At 35.4% G+C, this 18156-nt stretch overlaps 1 pseudogene; it reads right to left on the bottom strand.

Annotated features, from left to right (window-relative positions):
- Window positions 1-3781: 3781 nt before the first annotated feature.
- Window positions 3782-12378, bottom strand: LOC126837009 (EF-hand domain-containing family member C2-like; annotated as a pseudogene).
- Window positions 12379-18156: the final 5778 nt, after the last annotated feature.

Raw genomic sequence — 18156 nt, 5'->3', positions numbered from 1 at the left:
GAGCTTGGCCTTGGAAGATTTCCCAACATAACTAGTTTAGTCCGGTCATGGAGGAGTCGTTGGTGTAGCAAAGAAGATTGAACCATCTACGTTGTATTGTTATCTCTAACTTTGTCACCGGCCAAGGATGGCCAAAATGCACCACTAATTTAATATTTATATGTATTTTATCTGGAGGTATCTAACATTAAAAAAAAGTCAAATAACAAATTTCTAATTACTTTGGGAGTTTTGTGTAGAATATGTGGAACTGTCTAGCTATACAATAGTAACATGGACACAGTGTAATATATAAAAAACATATCATACCGTCATAGATGATATTTTAATAAAAACTAGCGGTGGGACCGTAAATATTTAAATTTTCACAGAAATGTTTTGTACTCTATTTCTGTTTAAGATATTTGTTTATTAGTAACGCATTTAAAAAAAAAAAAATTAAACTATAGGCATCTATTGTTTTTAGTAAATCTGGATTTTAAAAGTTTCACGCCTAAGATGAACCAACTGTGTTCAACCTGTAGCAGAATTTATTAGTTTAATACTTAAGAGATAAAACTCGTTAAGTATAATATAAAAATAATATTATTCAAAGCAGTAAAATAGTTTTTAATTATTTATAACCAATATATTGCCATAGCGTTTATATACAAACATTTTGATACTGCTTTCTTAGGTTTGCTGATTAGTATCCATCTAAACTTTAAAAAAACAAATCATATCTTGCGGAAGAAACTCTTAGTTTATATCCGGTACAAGAAATCCTGTTCCTTAACTTTTTCCACCCATCCAACGGTAGAATTATATTTAGAAAAAATGTTTGAATAATATTTGTGTTTTTGACATTTTTATGTGGGAATGGGGATGGGGATATTTACATTTTTTTAAATTATGTGTTGTTTTCATAACGAATAAACTTGAATGAATAGTTAAATTGATTCAAAACAACCAAGTGAATGTTTTGCCAATAAATTGATTAAGGTCAATTATAAATAATAAATTCTGCTACAGGTTGAACACAGTTGGTTCCTCTTAGGAGTGAATATTAAAAAACAACTAAAAAACTTTTGGCCACAACATAAAATTAATCATCACCTACCTTTCGAGTACCGTGGTCACCATTGTCACTAACCAAGTGTTTATTTTAGGTTAGCAACGAAAAATATTTCCAGTGGTATCAAGGCGTACGCGGAACGAGACATAAAAAAGTATCCCGTGTTGTTGCGGACTGCTGTTAAAATATAATATGTAATACCTATGTGAAAACCTTTAATTTGGTAAAATTTTATTTTGCAGTTATTAATTTTCATGGTACTCTTTGGAGCAACTATTGGGAGGCCAATAAAAATGCCACCAATAGGATTTTCCATAGGCACTGTAAGTATTCTAAAATAAAAGCTGGAGGAAAACAAACGACAACTAAACCGGCAAATAATATACAAATTAATTACAGTAACTGATAATGTTCGTACAACAGTTCTCGTAAATGGTTTTTTTCTTTGTTAAGTTATTAAAGTGAAAAAAAACAATCTCTCGACGATGTATTATTTTACCGTTTATTCTGTAAACAATAGAAAATTATGAACAAATTATATGTATTAAATTAAGTTTTTAATTACCATTATTTTATAAATAAATGCAAAGAGAAATTAAACACAGTCCGCAGTAAATTCAATAATAATTATTCATAATTGTTGATCAATTTATACTGTGCGTGAAACATGAAAGTATCTCAAGGGTTATTTTCAACGTAGGTATAGAAGGACTGTAATCGCTCTCTCGATATTTTAAAACTAGTTGCAACTTTGGGGCACATTTAGTGACCTCATTTGCTATTAACTGGTGAATTAGTGAATAACTATAATATAATAATTATTATGTTATTATTACTTCATTAATTATGCCAGAATAACAGCTATTTCGGTTAGTGGTTACATACGTGTCATCGACGCATGACTAGGCTGTATCTCCTTAAGTGTTGTTTTATGTCGTTCATTAAGGGGGGAAATAATGTTTAGTCAGACTGACCGAGGAGATCTCGGACGCCAAATTAAACGGTTCTGATTAAACTCTAACGGATATAATTATTACTAATCACTTTTGGTCCGAAGATTTATCAAAGAAAATTCTGTTTTTTTATGCAAATCCCAAACCTTCGACTCACGTCCGCCAAAGATATACGTGACGATACTCACCGTAGAATTTTTGGACGAACGCGTTGCGATCGTAGAATGATAATTATTACTTATACAACCTGTATGGCAATATGCTAAAATATAATTTATTAATAGTATACAATACTTGTGTACACCGACAATGAAAACTAATTAAAACTAATGCCGCTCAATAATTAGGCTCTGTCGTTCGCACATACACAATAATATAAAAATATAACGTAATACGATATAATGTTATAGTAATTGCTTAATGAATAATTAACATTTAAGTATTTAACGCTATTTTTTTTTTATGAAAACTTGTTTGGCCGTACCACGTATATATGTATATGCGAAAATATGTGTTTTCGCGCAAACGTTTCTCTGCGGACTTTATTTTTAATATAATTTTATATTAAAAAATATTACACATTATCATCATTATCGTTGCCGCGTTTGTAACGATATTGACCTTGTCAGCGGCGGTGCCGGCGTTACGTTCGCCATAAGAATAATAATAATAATATTATCATCTTCAGAATTCATCCGTGAACGGCAAGAGGCGGTTTTACGGGACACGGAGTTTAGTAGAAAATAATAATATCGTATATATTGTAAAGAAACGGCGACCGCATAAAAATCCAAATCGGAAAACTATAGCGAAGAAAAAACCATAAAAAAAATTATGTTAAAAAACGTATTATACACACACGGAGAAAATGACCGGAACGAAAATCCCATCGGTTTTACGGCGAATCGAATAACGTTCGGTCATCGCTTCCTGTCCAAACACAGGAAGGGCACAACGTGTGTAAAAACGGTCTATGTATTTCCATTGACCGGCTCGGCGATTCGTGTCGGATTGACATTCTTTAGGTGGATGCGTTACGCACTGATTTATACACATAGACGGTCGTCTAGTAATGTAATGATGACTAATGCGTATCATAGTATTATCCTGTGTCTAACGCGCCTAATGGATACGCTGATGGGTTTTTATCATGATACATCAGTTAAAGCGTTTCGCCCATAATAGCTGTTGTTGATGGTTTCGCCATTCGGGAAAATATATAAAACTACATACGCCCGAAGGTCCAGTCAAATGGATTCTGCTCCACATTAGGTTAGGTCATATTTAATAAGTTATTACTAAAATAATGTTAGCGAGCAGCGACTGCTCCTAGTGTGAATATAATGGTGGGCGCATGCCCTTGGGGTAGGTAAGTTACATTAATATTTTTTTACAGATACATTATGTTTGAAACGTTATTTGGAAATATGAGCAATTTTATCGTAACCAATTATATGCGATTGGCATTATGCATATGGATAATTTTTTTATTTCAAACAAAAAATAATCAAAATTGATAGGTTATTGCAAAGTGTGAATATCATTTTGGAAATTTCAGTAGCATGTAATTTAAAACGATTGTTTTTCACACCACAGTTGTTACATTCGTGTGTAATACACAGTCAAATCATAAAGGTGACATTCAGATGTATTTAGACAATTCGAATAAATACAACAGGATTTAAATTTCCCTTTAATATATATTTTTTTAATACCGAATCGAACGTTACTGCTTCTCGCAGTTTTATCATACTTAGCACAACACGTGACCGTCTCAAGATGTTCGCAGTGAATCCACAAATTCGTCTACTTTAACCATAACTTCGTTTGGCTTGATAAACAAAACTTCCTGCGAATAACAACCGAAATAAATAATAATAATTTCCATAGACTATCGAGTACACATAGCAATAGACATTTTATACAGCTAAACTGACCCTGGCCATTCCGTTTGGAGCTTCGACTGGATACAATGTGTAATCAATGAACCTCAACATATCCATGTATTTGAAACTGCAATCTTCGCGGTCTATGAACCTGTTGTGAAAAACAAGTTATCTACTGTAACGTCAAAAACTCTCTACATTAAGTAATTTATTGTTCGTCGATCGGTTATCGTTTCACCTATTGCAGTAATTAAGCTGGACTATCAGAAAGCGGAATGGCTGTGTACTTGAATTATACACTTCAGAAGGCCGTCTAATTTAATAACACTTATTACACACCACACACACTCGGTTGATGTGTGCACCCGAATGAACTCGAAAAAGCGACTCGAACCACTAGAGCGTAAAATAATGAATTTTAATTTTAAACGCTTAGGGAATTCGCTAATTGTCTGACTCGTATAATTTAGTATGAATTATATAAAAAAAAGTTGCTTAGAGAACAAACAAGCGCAAAGTATTCTTACCACACGTGTAATTTAAAAGTGGTATACACCGAGCTAATTTAATAATTCATTACATGTCTAAAAACGTGAAGACTAACCAAATACATTATTAACGAATATTTTCTTATGATTTTTGAGTTATGAGTCCTACCGTTCGTAGTGATACATGGACGCGCTTGAAATGTAAAATTTAATCTTTCATTACTCAGAACTACATAACGCGCATTTCGATTTTCGTTTGAATCGGATTAAAAAGAGAGTTTATAAAACCACTCGTCCTGTAGTTTTATAGATTAAAACCAACTTGCTTGAATCATTATTTATTATTACCTGTTTTTCAATACCGCGAATATATTCTTTGGCAACGGCAGATTGTTGCTATCGAGGGCTTTCATCGCTTCGTCGAGGCTCATTCGCCCGTCCCGATCGGCCGCACTCCTTCTACTTTCCAAGTTGGTCAACAAGCCTTCGAAGTGTATAAATCCAGCTCTCTTTAGCAAGTCTTGTATAGAGCTACGAAACACTCGCTCCCGGACCGGCTCGTAGGAGTCCCGCCGTTTGTGCACATAAGCCAAAACTACCGGACCGTGAGCATCAATTTCTCCATCAAAGCTTATGGTCTCCCTGAATTGTTGTCTGCCGACCAGTTTGCTATCTCCAAAGCACTGCCGTTGAAAGTCATCCAGACCCTGGAACCGTTGGTCGATCACCCTTCGCACTTTTTCCGTTAGCTCTGTCACGTTGCTGTGTGGAAACTGTATAAAACATATGTGTTCAATTCCAAAGTAAAACTTCCAAAACGATTTGTTACTATACAAGATGTGGCGCCTTTGCTTACCTCGCGGGGACGGTTGATCATAAACTCCAACGTCTTATCGTCCGTGTCCATGAGGGTGAATCGCACGCCTCCTAAGGTTAAGACGTGTCCGACTTTAAGGTGGTGGAACACGAATGGTTCGTCACCTTTGGTTTGGTCCTGACCGTGCCTTGACCGATACGATCCTCCGTAAAACCCTATAAACATGGCAACAGCGATGAACGAGTGACCTTAATGCGCCAACGGTATCACAGTACCGGAATTGGTCTCTTTGATTTCATACAGGGCGAACGAATTGTCGTCCAAATAGTATTTGAACATGAACTTTCTGCCGCGGGTGATAGGGTCGTCGGAGACGATTTGAACACGGAAGAGGAACATGGCCTCCTTTCCGCCGGTCTTCAGCATAGCCTTCCTCGTCATCTCGTCTTGGCTCTGCAGTATCGTGGCCGTTTCCAGTGCGTCGTATTCGTCGTACGCCAACTGAACCCATGTCCTGGGAGCCTCGATCTCTTTAAAACTCTCTGCGGTAAACAAGTACGGTTGTATTGTATTATTTTAACCTAATCTAACATTAGGTTAAAATAATACAATAACCGCAACCGGGCTACATAATTGTTGTACCATATCAAATCACACACTCACCCAAACCGTAGACTTGCCGATAGAACTGTTTGGTCAGCGCGTCGCAATCGATCAGCACTATATTTCGATTGAAAACGTTAATTGTCGCTCCTATATACAAGTCCGTACACTGATAATGCTCCGTGGTCGCAGACTCCATCAGCTTGCAGTCCATTTGGTAATACGGCTGTTTTGACTTGTTCAGAAACACGTTGAGTATTTCCTGTTTAGTATCATGTCCTGGAAGCGAACACCACGGCCCTGCCTATCAATCGAATGCCGAAGCTCGCACATTTAAATGTACCGACTTGTATCCTATTAAGATTAATATTACGTACTTTTTGCAATTTTTGTCTTCTAATAACCATTTTGGGAGCGCCGTCACCGGTTCTTTCTATTAACGGGAATACTTCAACCAGCTCCATGGTGTCGTCTTCCAAGTAGAATAAAATGTCGAAGAATCGCATATGACCGGCATACGCCTTTCTATCATCCCAGTAGCCCCTGAACCGCAAAACCTTACCGTCCAAGCCGTTGTGCGGGGGGGTTCGTACTCTAATACTTTTGGACTTGGGCACCACGTCCAGTTGAGTCTGCGAAAAACTAACGTTACCTCTTTCATGAATTTACAGTTCAAGGTTGTACAATACTTGTTTTCTGAAAATGTAGTACGGATCATCGGGCGGCAATTCGTTTTCAGGCACATCTATGCCCATTTTGACTAAGAACCGTCTGGTGTAACAGTCCACGCCGGTGATTTTCAACACTCTGCCGTAGATCTCGACCGTTTTACCGACGACCAAGTCGATCAGCTTGTAATGTGGTCCCAACTTTGGATCACCTCCGGGCAACGGTAACATTTGTCTTTTTAAAAAACAACCTGAGATATTATATAATAATCATAACGTTATGTCGACGTCGTTAGCGACACAATATCAACGCCTGCGGCGAATACCTTGCGGCATTCCGCTGTTAGACTCGATCGGCTCGTTCACTTGGATAGTTCCGTCCAGCAGGAAATAGATTAGTTTCAATTTCCTCACGTTGTACCTCAACGGGCCTTCGCTCTCAAAAACCGTCGCCTTGCAATAAGCGTCGAACGTGAGTACCTATTATAAAGCGTCATAAGTCTACGGCTATGTACAAGATTCGCCGTAGAACCGAGTTGGACATGATGTGTAGGATTCATCGTTGATTTTGTACGAATTTTTTTTTAGGGGAATCGATTTTGAAATGCGTTTTGGTCATCGGAAGGTTTTTTTGTAGTCCACGTTATTGTTTGCAATCGGACCGAGACAAATAAGTAAAACGATAGGTACTATTCCATCGATGCCCGGACCCGAAATAGAATTTTGCACAACCGTGAGCTGATTGGGGTCTACCGGCGTCGCTAACCTTCTGTTTACCTGTTATTCAGCACTGACATAGTCGATAACGATCGAGAAATCCGAGAGCGTACAAATATAATTGAACATACGAGCCACATCACATACACATAAGTACAATCGAGCCCGTCGTCGACCTAACCTGATCCGGATCGCCGTTTTTGTGCGGGACTACGGCGAGAGGAATGGAGGGGAACGCGTACAGCGAGCTACGCATTTTATCAGAATACATATCGGCTATCGTTGGCGTTTCGAACCGATTTGTTTTCATGGCCGAATAAACAGTGCTCTCTATATAAACCTTCCAGGCTACCTACTCCCGGTTTTACAGACTATATTTTTTTACAGAATATAATAAAAATACTGACTTAAGACAAAATTATTTATACGACTGTCGATTACCTCTTTGTCCAACACCATCCACGTGCGTTTGTTTTGCACGTCCACGCCGTTGGACAGCATCGCCAAAGCCACGTCCGGATCGAACAGATGTTTGTCTTTTTTCACGTCTAAGGATTTTATGAATCGCACGTCATCAATGGATTCCAAGTCGCCTCCGATCGGGTACTTGTTTTTGATTTCCTTAAAACAAAAAAAATATTTAAGTGCTTATCAATGTGCAAAACTGTACCAAACAAATCAAATGCGTTGATTACGATTGATCTTTGTCGCAGATTACAAAACTTGATTGATCCGTTTAGAGAAACAGAAAAGTGAACTCCGAAAGGGGTTAACCGTTAATTATTCCATAGCAATATATTACATTCATTCAGAGTAACGTATTTGTGCTGGCCTGTTGACTGTTTTACCATTTAAAAAAAAAATAAAACAAGTATAATACGTTCTAAAAACCTCATCACACCGAACGCAATCAGGTCTGGGTACAGAGATTTTTTATTCTTAAACGCGATTAGGCACTTGTATTATTCAATCGGCTCTCTGCGACAGCACCGAACTTAAATAGTAGGTATATATAGATTTATAATAAATATGGCTCAAGTAGACAACGCTGTTTGAACCGGTAGGAAATTATAATAAAAAACCGTGAAGTAAAATGGTAATTTTTAAAAATCGAGAAACACAACTCGGTCGTACCTAACCGCGCACATGTGCGTTTCACGTTTCTATGGGACAATCAGCGGCTATCCGAAACCGGTCTCATTAGATTGCTCTTATAATGTTTATATACTGAACCGTGTGGATTCTAAATCATTAGTACGATATTGTCCAGTCGTTTCATTGAACATGTCCACGGCCAAGTCTGAACATGTCCACGACCAAGTCATTCGGCGTTATCTCATCTAATAAGTAAGTAAAAGCATTTGAAGAAAAAAAAATGTCGCTATACGTTCGGATGTGAGTTAAATATTTGTTTCATACCCTACGACCTAACCGGTTACACAAAGCTGACGTGCCTGCGCGTGAAGACGATCGTTGGTATTATATTATTATAATAACTAAAATCTATACTACCTATTGTAAATAACAAATATATACTGTGTTATGTCGTTTATATAGATTTTTACGTTATAGACATGTTCGGTTATAACTGAACATCAATTAATAATGTGAGACTTATTTTTATACTGTAATACTATATAAGTCATTATTATAATATTTTACGATTTAACACATTAATAATTTACATACATTATATTATTAGCAATAAGCATATTATTTTGTTTTTAGTAGACTGGTCCTCCAGATTGAGGGTTAAAGCGCAGGGTTAAAAACACGAGTTCAGGATTCAAACACCTCGGACTAGAGTAAAGGGAAAGCATATTATTTTATGTTATCACATAATGTTTATTGTTAATAAATTATAACACAACCTGTATATTATTGAGTCTTGGTAATTTAAAAAGCTCTAAACTTTCAAAAAATCGAAATACAACCCCCTACTCTGACAAGGTAATTTATAAACCAAAACGCTTAATGTTCCCATATAACAATTATTATAGTATATAAGAAGAATAGCTGAATAATTGTAATAATTATTTCTATACGAAATACAGCGCGTTCTATTATTAAAATAATTATTACTCCTTGTCAGAAACTTTTCATTTTATTTAGTAGAAATTGTCTTCTCGTGTAATAACAACTACACAGAAGACAAGCGACGTTAAATTTCGTACAATTAACTTAATATTTTGCCGTAAAGCAGTAAAAGGGTTAGTGAAAATTAACAAACAATTAAAAAGTAAATATAACAATTGTAGAAATTATTTTTTATACTCAACCCCAGATGATATGCATAAGTTATCCAAATTTTAATATTATTATGTTATATAAGTCTTTACTCCTTATTTTTAATGTTGTTATAAACGTATATGCCATTCAGGAGAAATGTTTGACTGCTAAGGCCATACCAAAGCACACAAATATAAAAATGTGAGCTAGCCGAATTTATTAAAAAAGTTTACTCAAAATTCTGCGGGAGCTTGAAGAACATTGAAGGGAAAATATAACTTTACATTTATTACAACCATTGAAAAACAAAACATTTTGTTTAAATAAAAATATTATCACTGCTCTAATCGTGGGGTAAAAAATATACTAGGTGGTGGCCTGGATGAGTTACAATCTGAACAATCATGAATTCAATTTTATTAAACTTAGGCTCTACTTTGTAACCACACAAACGTTCTCGGTCGTTCAGACCGCATTATTGTATCATAATATTATTATCAAATCAGCAGACGACACGTGCCTGTGCACGGCCGGAAGTCGTGGCGATGACGCGCAGTCTGCGTCTGGACGTGCAAAAGTTTTCCTATCCTCACAAAAAATTATAACATGATATATCATTACAAGACGTATGTGTAAGGCGTGTGCGACAGCGTAGGTTTTTTTTACCGCGGTCGTGGTTTTGTATTTCCTTAGGTCGTTACACTCAACCGCGAGCCCAATTTGGTTTGTACCTGCGTACACTTTGTATTGTACCCACGAGGTGCGATAAATGTATATAATATTATTATTATAGTGTTATTATTGTGAACCGCGAGACGATACTGTACATTATGATAATATATACCTCTCTGTCTATACCGGTGCTTCCGTGAAAATTAGCGTTACCCACAAAAATGTTTGGCCGCATAATGCACGAACGCCGAGTAAAATATCACGTCTTGTGTTGTTTTGTTTTGTTTTTTATTTTATGATAGCCTCTTCCTCCGACAGCTGTATAGGGTTTCGGCAAAAATCGATTCGTTTAATCGGCCGGCTCGCTATAGACGGGCTAAAGACGTGGGAATCTCAGGACACAACACGTACACGCCAAGAAAACGTGATGGGATCCATGGCGGTTGTAAAAAAGAAAAACCAAATTTAAAAGAAAAAAAATCGCAAGAAATAATAGATGTATTTTCGTTATTCGCAACATCTATAGTCAGAACCGTAACGCCTAGACGATAGTATGGTGGGGTGCACTCGCCGCCCCCCCCCCATCCTCTTCCTTTTGATTTCAATCGATTTCACAGACTTATATTGCCCTTGATATTATGTAAATGTGCGTAGCGTAGACGGAATTGCAGATTCGAGTAAATACGAAATTTTAGTATTGGGAAAAACCCGAAACAGAATGCTTTAAACATGTATTTTTTGAGTTAAAAAAAAAGTTCAGATTTTCAATATTCTGAAAGTATTGACTTTTCCCAACTATATCGTTTGGAGATGTCAATGGAATGCGTCGTGACTTCTAGTTGCACAAAATGTATTCCTTATTTTCCATCTTAACAATTCACTCGGTCTTCGCCATTATTGCTTTATGATTTTTAATCCTTTTTATCGATTCTGTCTTCGCTTTCTCAGTCATCTACTTCGTATCTATTGGAGTAGTTAGATCTTTTGTTATGGGTTCTCTGAATCCCAAGATGTTTCCTTCCAACAATTCGACTAGCCTTAAAGCTATGCCTTAAATGTCAACCTCGGTACCTTAACTTTAAAGAATATTCGGCCTTCACCAATAGCAAGGACAAAAATAAATTGGTTTTAAAGTAAGTACACCGTGATTAAGCAATCCTAAAAAGGATTGCTTAATACGCTTATTGCAATTCCTAAAATGTGGATGTCTGAGTGTGAGTAAATTATTGAGTTGACGGTTATATAACAGGAAAAGAGGTAGATCAATAAAATATTATTTTAATGAAATATTAATTGGTTGTGAACCAAATCATTCGTGATAATCGTTTGAACCATATTATTACAGTTCAATTTCAAAATAGAAAACTTAACACTAGGTAGCTGAATTAAGTACTCTTGCTAAAAATATTTTGGTTACGCTGTACTGGCCCGAGCAGAAGTATAGTATTACCGACCTCACGTGAATAGAATAAAGAAGATAAGATAAAAAGCGAATCAAGGGCTTCGTAAACGTCTCAGATAACCGCAGACCTTCAAAAGAGAACGGTTTCGAAAACTAGATAGACAATAATGTGTACTACTTAAATAATTATTAGCGTAACAGTGTACACATATATTTTATATTGTCCAAAATAATCCTACCTGTAATAATAATAATCCTACAAGTCGTAACAAACCGAATATAGATCCTTAAACAGGAATGGTTTGACCTGGGATATAACAAAGTATCCCGTCCTTGTGGATATACATAGAGGTTACGCCTAAAAAACATATTTTATCCTTGCAGATTTTAACGATTATTCTAAGAGCTGATTGTGTTGAAGAAAGGTAGTCATCCCTGCTCCTTAACGTTGTTGGATATAACGTATATTGAACACATTCTATATTCATTATGTTCTGTACCTACAAATTTGGGAGTCCGCTACAAATAGTTCCTCTAAAAAAAATCTGGGTTTGCTATAATATAAGTTATGCTGGTGTTTTTCTTCCGCGTTTTAATACTAATCTAACAAAATAATATTTTGTGTAAGATTTGCATATTGCGTTATGTTTACTTATCTTAGTTGTGTGTTATTTGTTATAAATATCAATATATTATACACATGTTTATTAACGATTGTTGGCAAACACTGTTTCGACTCTTATGTAACTGTGGTTTGGTCATTACGGTCAGACGGAGCTGTAGGTTTTATTTTTGCAAAGCAGTTTTATTTACACATTATTAGACTTACCACGTGGCAGTGCTGGAAACCTAGTATTTTAGGCAAAGCTTGCTTGACCTTATCGGTCATTGTGTTTGTGCGTTATCTTGCGGCTTGCGGACAATTAATAGCAGTATGAGAAAATTTGATATTACTATATTATTATTATTTTTACAAGAGGTTATCTCGGCTAGCGTTGGCGATAATCGAAAATAATAACACTTGGAGTTCGGTAACCGGGGTAACCGCATCGGTGCTAGGTTGGCGCAAATTTAATATAATGTTATTTTTTAATACATCACGAAATTCTTTATAATGGATTCCAATCACGGCGAATATTATAATGCTCGCGAGTAGACCGTTTTGCGGCGGTACGATTGTTGTTGTCGATCATTGTTCATATTAACCGTGACGAGAGGATTGGTATATATTATATAAAAATACAACTTTAAAAAAACCGACGTTTCGATAAAGAATGAAAAAAAAATAGTTCGACGCGTTTTGGCCTTCTGAATGGTTTGTGCAAATCTCACTGCAGAATACACTGCAGACACTGTCACGGCTAGTTTTTACCGTAATTGTACCATTAATCATCGGCCGTAACAGCCGTCGAGAATGGATTTTTTCAAAAAATCGTTTGACTAACAAATAGGTACTAAATGTAAAATAATAATTAGAATACTCTGGCCGCCACTGGCGGATTTAATGGGCAATAATATACACTCTGCAGAGGGGAACAAGAATGCGGCCGGTTCAGGTCCGTCTTAATAGGCAGGGGTGTCCGAAATAAAATATAAAAATTTATATTTTTAAGTTTTCAGCAAGCCGTTGCCCGTAAAACGAGTAAGCTGTATATTTAGAAATATCTAAGCCCAACTGGTAAGGTTTGCAGCTACCGGACAAGCGTTTTAAGAACGGTGCAAGTTGAATAATGACTTTACTAAAACTATTGTTGGGGAAATTCATTTTTCAAAAAGTCACAAATTTAGGTACTCCAGTTATGTGTACCTATCATAAATTTAGAAAAAAAATGTAAAAAGATTAGAAGACATCCTGGATTGGTGTTAAATGATCACCGGAGTATGACTAGTTGTCAATGAGCACAATTTGTGTATGTATTCACTATTCAGTGTTACTAACCAGTAGTGCCATACTATCATAGGATAGTAATTATGCAAAATATATATTTATTCTCAAATACTTTACAATACAGAACACTACATTCATAAATCATAGACTAATAATTATGTTAAAACTTATAATTTGTATTATAATTTTTAACACAACATAATTTCGTTAAATGAGGCGTCCAGTTTCAAAACCAGCTAAAAAGGGCGACTTTAATACCAACCCAGATATTCCCAACACAGTTTCAGCTAGTTATAATCTTTATTTTATATTCAATAATAGTTTTACATACCACTTAATACAGTATGGCTACTTAAAAACTAAAACACGTTTTAAAATGCCAATTAGCTGGCTTTTAAATTAGACGCCTCAAATATACCAAGATGTGAACAAATTAAAAATTTTAATTACTTTAATTAAAATTTTTCAATTTTAAAATCCTACTACTAAGTACCTACACTATTATTTCATTAGTTCATCGTCTCGTCAAAATTAATTTTTAAACACCCCATTCAAATCAACTACCATTGTAATATTAAGTTACAAACACACATTAACATACATACTATTTTCCACTGTGTAAAAACAATCAATTGCGCTGTTATATTTTTTATTATTATTAGCCGATTTTTATTTTGTTTTGACTACCGAAATAGCCGTACTGCCACGTCAGCTCGGGTTATTACCTATTATAGTTGTAATGTTATTATTATTATTGTTATAGTATTTTTTTACGTTTCGTTGAATTAACATGTAGTAGTACTTATCCAGACCAGCTGGAGTTGCAATGTTTGATGTTGTGCTTAAATTAATTAATTGTCGTGCAATTTAAAAAAGTTATTTTTTTTTTGTTGGAACATGCCTAGTAAATATTAATAACGCCGCGCCGCGACTACCTATAACATTTTAACCTGTTATATTGATATTAATTATTACTCAACCGTTAAAGCGGTTAAATAACATCTCTGACGACGACGACTCTATCTGAAAAGATATATTTTTATTTACATTTCCTCGAACGGTCCAAGTCATAAAACTGTTTACAATCTAATCCTTAATCGAATATTATAATTTATTGCCATTTGGTTAGTAGTAGGTACCTACGTCGTAGTACTGGTATTCTAGATTGATCAGCAGTTCGTCTATTAACTTTTAGATATCCACGTAGGTATACGAATAGCATGCACGTGCAAGTTGTTAGCCTTTCTTGGTTTCACAATTAAAACGGCAAACATATCGGTAGACATAAACGGATTGTTCGGCACTTAGGTAGAGGTCGACCAAACTGACTTCACCGGACCGCCCAGACTTAAATAATAAGAGCAATTTAACGTCTTAATCGCCGATTAAGCCGCATGAGCGTTTTGTATATACCTACTGTAAGAGAATAGAAGCAAAAAACACTCATTATAGTATAATTAATAACAGCTCTTATATTACACACAAACACTGACATGGCCGTCGACCGTTATAGGTCATACCGGCTTAACCATACAGTTGGTTTTGTGTTATGACAGCTGAATACTAATGTGCACTTTTCGAGGTTTAATTGTCCATAAACTCGGAGGACATGGCGTAGGAGGCAGCGGAGAACATATTATCAAGATACGCTTTAATAATCTAACACGTGGAAGCCAACGACTTCGCGTGTCAAACCAAGGCTTGCTCAACAAGTCTGATCTTCGAGAAAAGTCGTAGTTAGTATAGATCCGACTGATATTTAAACAGTTGGTAAAGAAAATACATCAACTTTGATAGTACTTATGAAGTAGATCTATATTACAATTAAATCGTACCAAATAAATCCAATTTTGCTATTGAAAATTAATGAGAAGACAAAATTACTAAGGTACGCATAAACTAACGCTAAACGATATGCAAATGCACTTATACTGTTATTTTAAAAATCTGAAAAGGCAATTCAATCGCTGTCTTGCTTGCTCCTATAAAGTTAGCAATACATAGTCTAAACAAATTTCTTCGTTTTAAACAATACATTTGCTGTGTTTTTTTTTTTAATTAATAAATATATTTAAAATATCATTTTTTAACAAAAGAGTTTGAACTTTTAAATATTATCCTTGCGGCCATTGATCTATATCTTTGAAGCTGTTTGGCAAACGGCCATGGTCGTTTTTTAATTTTCTCAGAACACTTTTGAAGTATTTATTGAACCTATGCTAAAAATTATCAGTAGGTAGGTATTCATATTTTTTGGCCATCAATTGACATGTGTACTATTATATATATATATATATATTATGACCGTCATAAATAAGTATTTTATGATACCTATTCATATGATCGATTTAAAATCATATCTTTTGTAATCATAGGTAATAGGACCTAATATTATCTTTAAATCGTTGGCTATTATTTAAATTGAAATAGTCAATTGAAAAGTGCTGATCCGCTAAACCAAATAAATTATTACTCTACGCGATTGTAAAATTGAAAATGACATTACGGAATAACAAAACAATATAGGTTCAGTTAGCGGATTGACAAAAAAAAATTGCAACGTTGCCATCGACGTGGTCGGTGAGATTCGCGAATGGAATTAATGCGTTCATCAATTCTACGTGCGTATATTGGAATATTAATAGGTACAATCAGCGCTTCAAATTGGTTACATAAAAGTTAATCGAATCAAATGTAAAATTTTATTACAACAGCTAACCTAACCTAACCTCAGTTGACAAAAAATCTTTGCCGTATGGTACGCCATACAGATCGACGTGGACAAAAAATTATAAATAATTATTATTAAAACGACATCAAATTTGATGGGAAACCAGAAAATAAAAACGGTATTTTGACGCAAACACGTGCATAAAATAATATTAATAAATTGTTAGACTAGTTTTCTATTTTTACTAACTGTTCGTTTTAAAATTAATTTACTAGAACCGTTGAAAATATTATAAAATTCGTATTATATAAAACTTGTCCAAGAAATGTATGTAGCGCTCAACCCGTTTTCTATCCATCAAATTCGATGATTTTGCAAAAAATGTATATAATATATATATATATTATAAACGATAGTGTTTAAAATAATATTGTATATAAATCGACAGTGTAATCGCATAAGAACTAACTACCAAAATATTACCTGCATTAGTATACAGTTGGATACGCATCTTTAGGATTTGTACTTTTTTTTTGTAAGAAAGGGGAATAAGCAAGATTTTTTTTAACACTAGCCCTTGAAATGACATTGACGTTGGTTTGCACTCTTTGTACATCTGTAAATAATCAGACTGAGTACTTGCAAAAAAGTATTAAAAACCGTATTTAGTGTTATTGTTAGCTGTTTAAAACTATCCGCTCATATACCATACGAGTTTTTTATGTTTTTGAATATTAACAATACGTTATTTTTGCTTTAAACTCATTTTGAGAAAAATTAACATTAGGTGGGGTTAATTTAAATAAATTTGTTTGTACAAAAATAGCCATCGTTTGATTTTAATGATGGATGAATATTTATAATCATGTGATGCTAATGTGTAACAATATTAAATACAAATGACCATTTTTGATTCTTTAAAAAAATTACAACCATTGAAGGACGGATTTTCAGAAACTTAAATTAAATAGCAAGAGTGGCTACAAATTAGGAGTAAAGGACCACTCGTATGTCACCTTGTTCCCGACATTGACTAAAACACTGATTATAACCATCTGCACAATTTCAGACTGATAATAGGTTGGTAAACTCAAAAGTTATGACTGTGATTTAAAATTTTCAATATTAAATATGTCGTTAAATGTAAATTATATTAAGAAAAGCGCAACTTTGAATTTTAAGGTTTTGAATATAGGTATCTATAACTCCCAGAGGTGGACTGGATGATAAAGACCTAGAAATCGTAAAGGCCTCGTAGGGAAAAAAAATCAACCAAAGCATTTTAGAATTTTTAAATAAATACTCAAAATGTTGGTGCCGCCTCTGCGCCAACACGTCCTCGAATTGCGACCTTAACCGCTAAACGGTTAAAAGTAAAATTGCTATATCAATTGCAACCGTTGCAGTGAATGGCGGCTAATGCTAATGCGGGCGATTACAATAATAATAGCGTAGCTACAATATCATACTATTCTTAAATTGTTCGAAGACTATATTATATTCTGTGTAAGTAGGTAGGTATAATATTATCATACTATACAAATGTCCCGGTAGGTGTGCGAAACTCGTAAGTCGTAAAGCCCGTTTTGACATTGACTTCTGAATTCGCCGACGGCGACGGCGGCCGCGTCCGAAGATAATCGCTGAGCAGAGTTAAAAAAAAAAAGCAAAAAGGAAATAAAATAACCGGTCAAACGGATCCGATGGAGCGGTGGGCGGTGTAGGGTACCGCGAGAGGGGGACCGCTAGGAACGGTAGACGGCGATGGCGGACTACCGTGATGGTGCCGGGAGTGGGGAGAGCTCGTAACAGGATGATGATGATGATAATAATAATAATAATGTGTATTACAGACATATATAGCTGTTGCCGGTGTGTATATACATATTATCGTATACCTGTTTGCGAGTATAACCGTGTTCTCGACGAACGGGTTCGGGGTCCGGCCGCCGTGTCTCTGTACCCCGCGCATGCGTGCAACCGGTTACATCACGACGACAGGTTTCCCCGCTCGCCCGCCGCTTTTTTATTTATCATCTCTTATATTATACCACCTCCTCCTACTCCTCAGCTGTACTTCGGGCCGGCGTACCCGCGACCGCCCGAAA

This window comes from Adelges cooleyi, unplaced genomic scaffold, assembly GCF_023614345.1.
Source record: "Adelges cooleyi isolate 19-005CV unplaced genomic scaffold, UGA_ACOO_1.1 ACOO_flye_CR_arks_rails_tigmint_CR_PRNA_247, whole genome shotgun sequence".
Classification (NCBI taxonomy): Eukaryota; Metazoa; Arthropoda; class Insecta; order Hemiptera; family Adelgidae; genus Adelges; species Adelges cooleyi.
The sequence above is the reverse complement of the archived record's forward strand: the minus strand, read 5'-3'. Positions and strand labels throughout refer to the sequence as shown.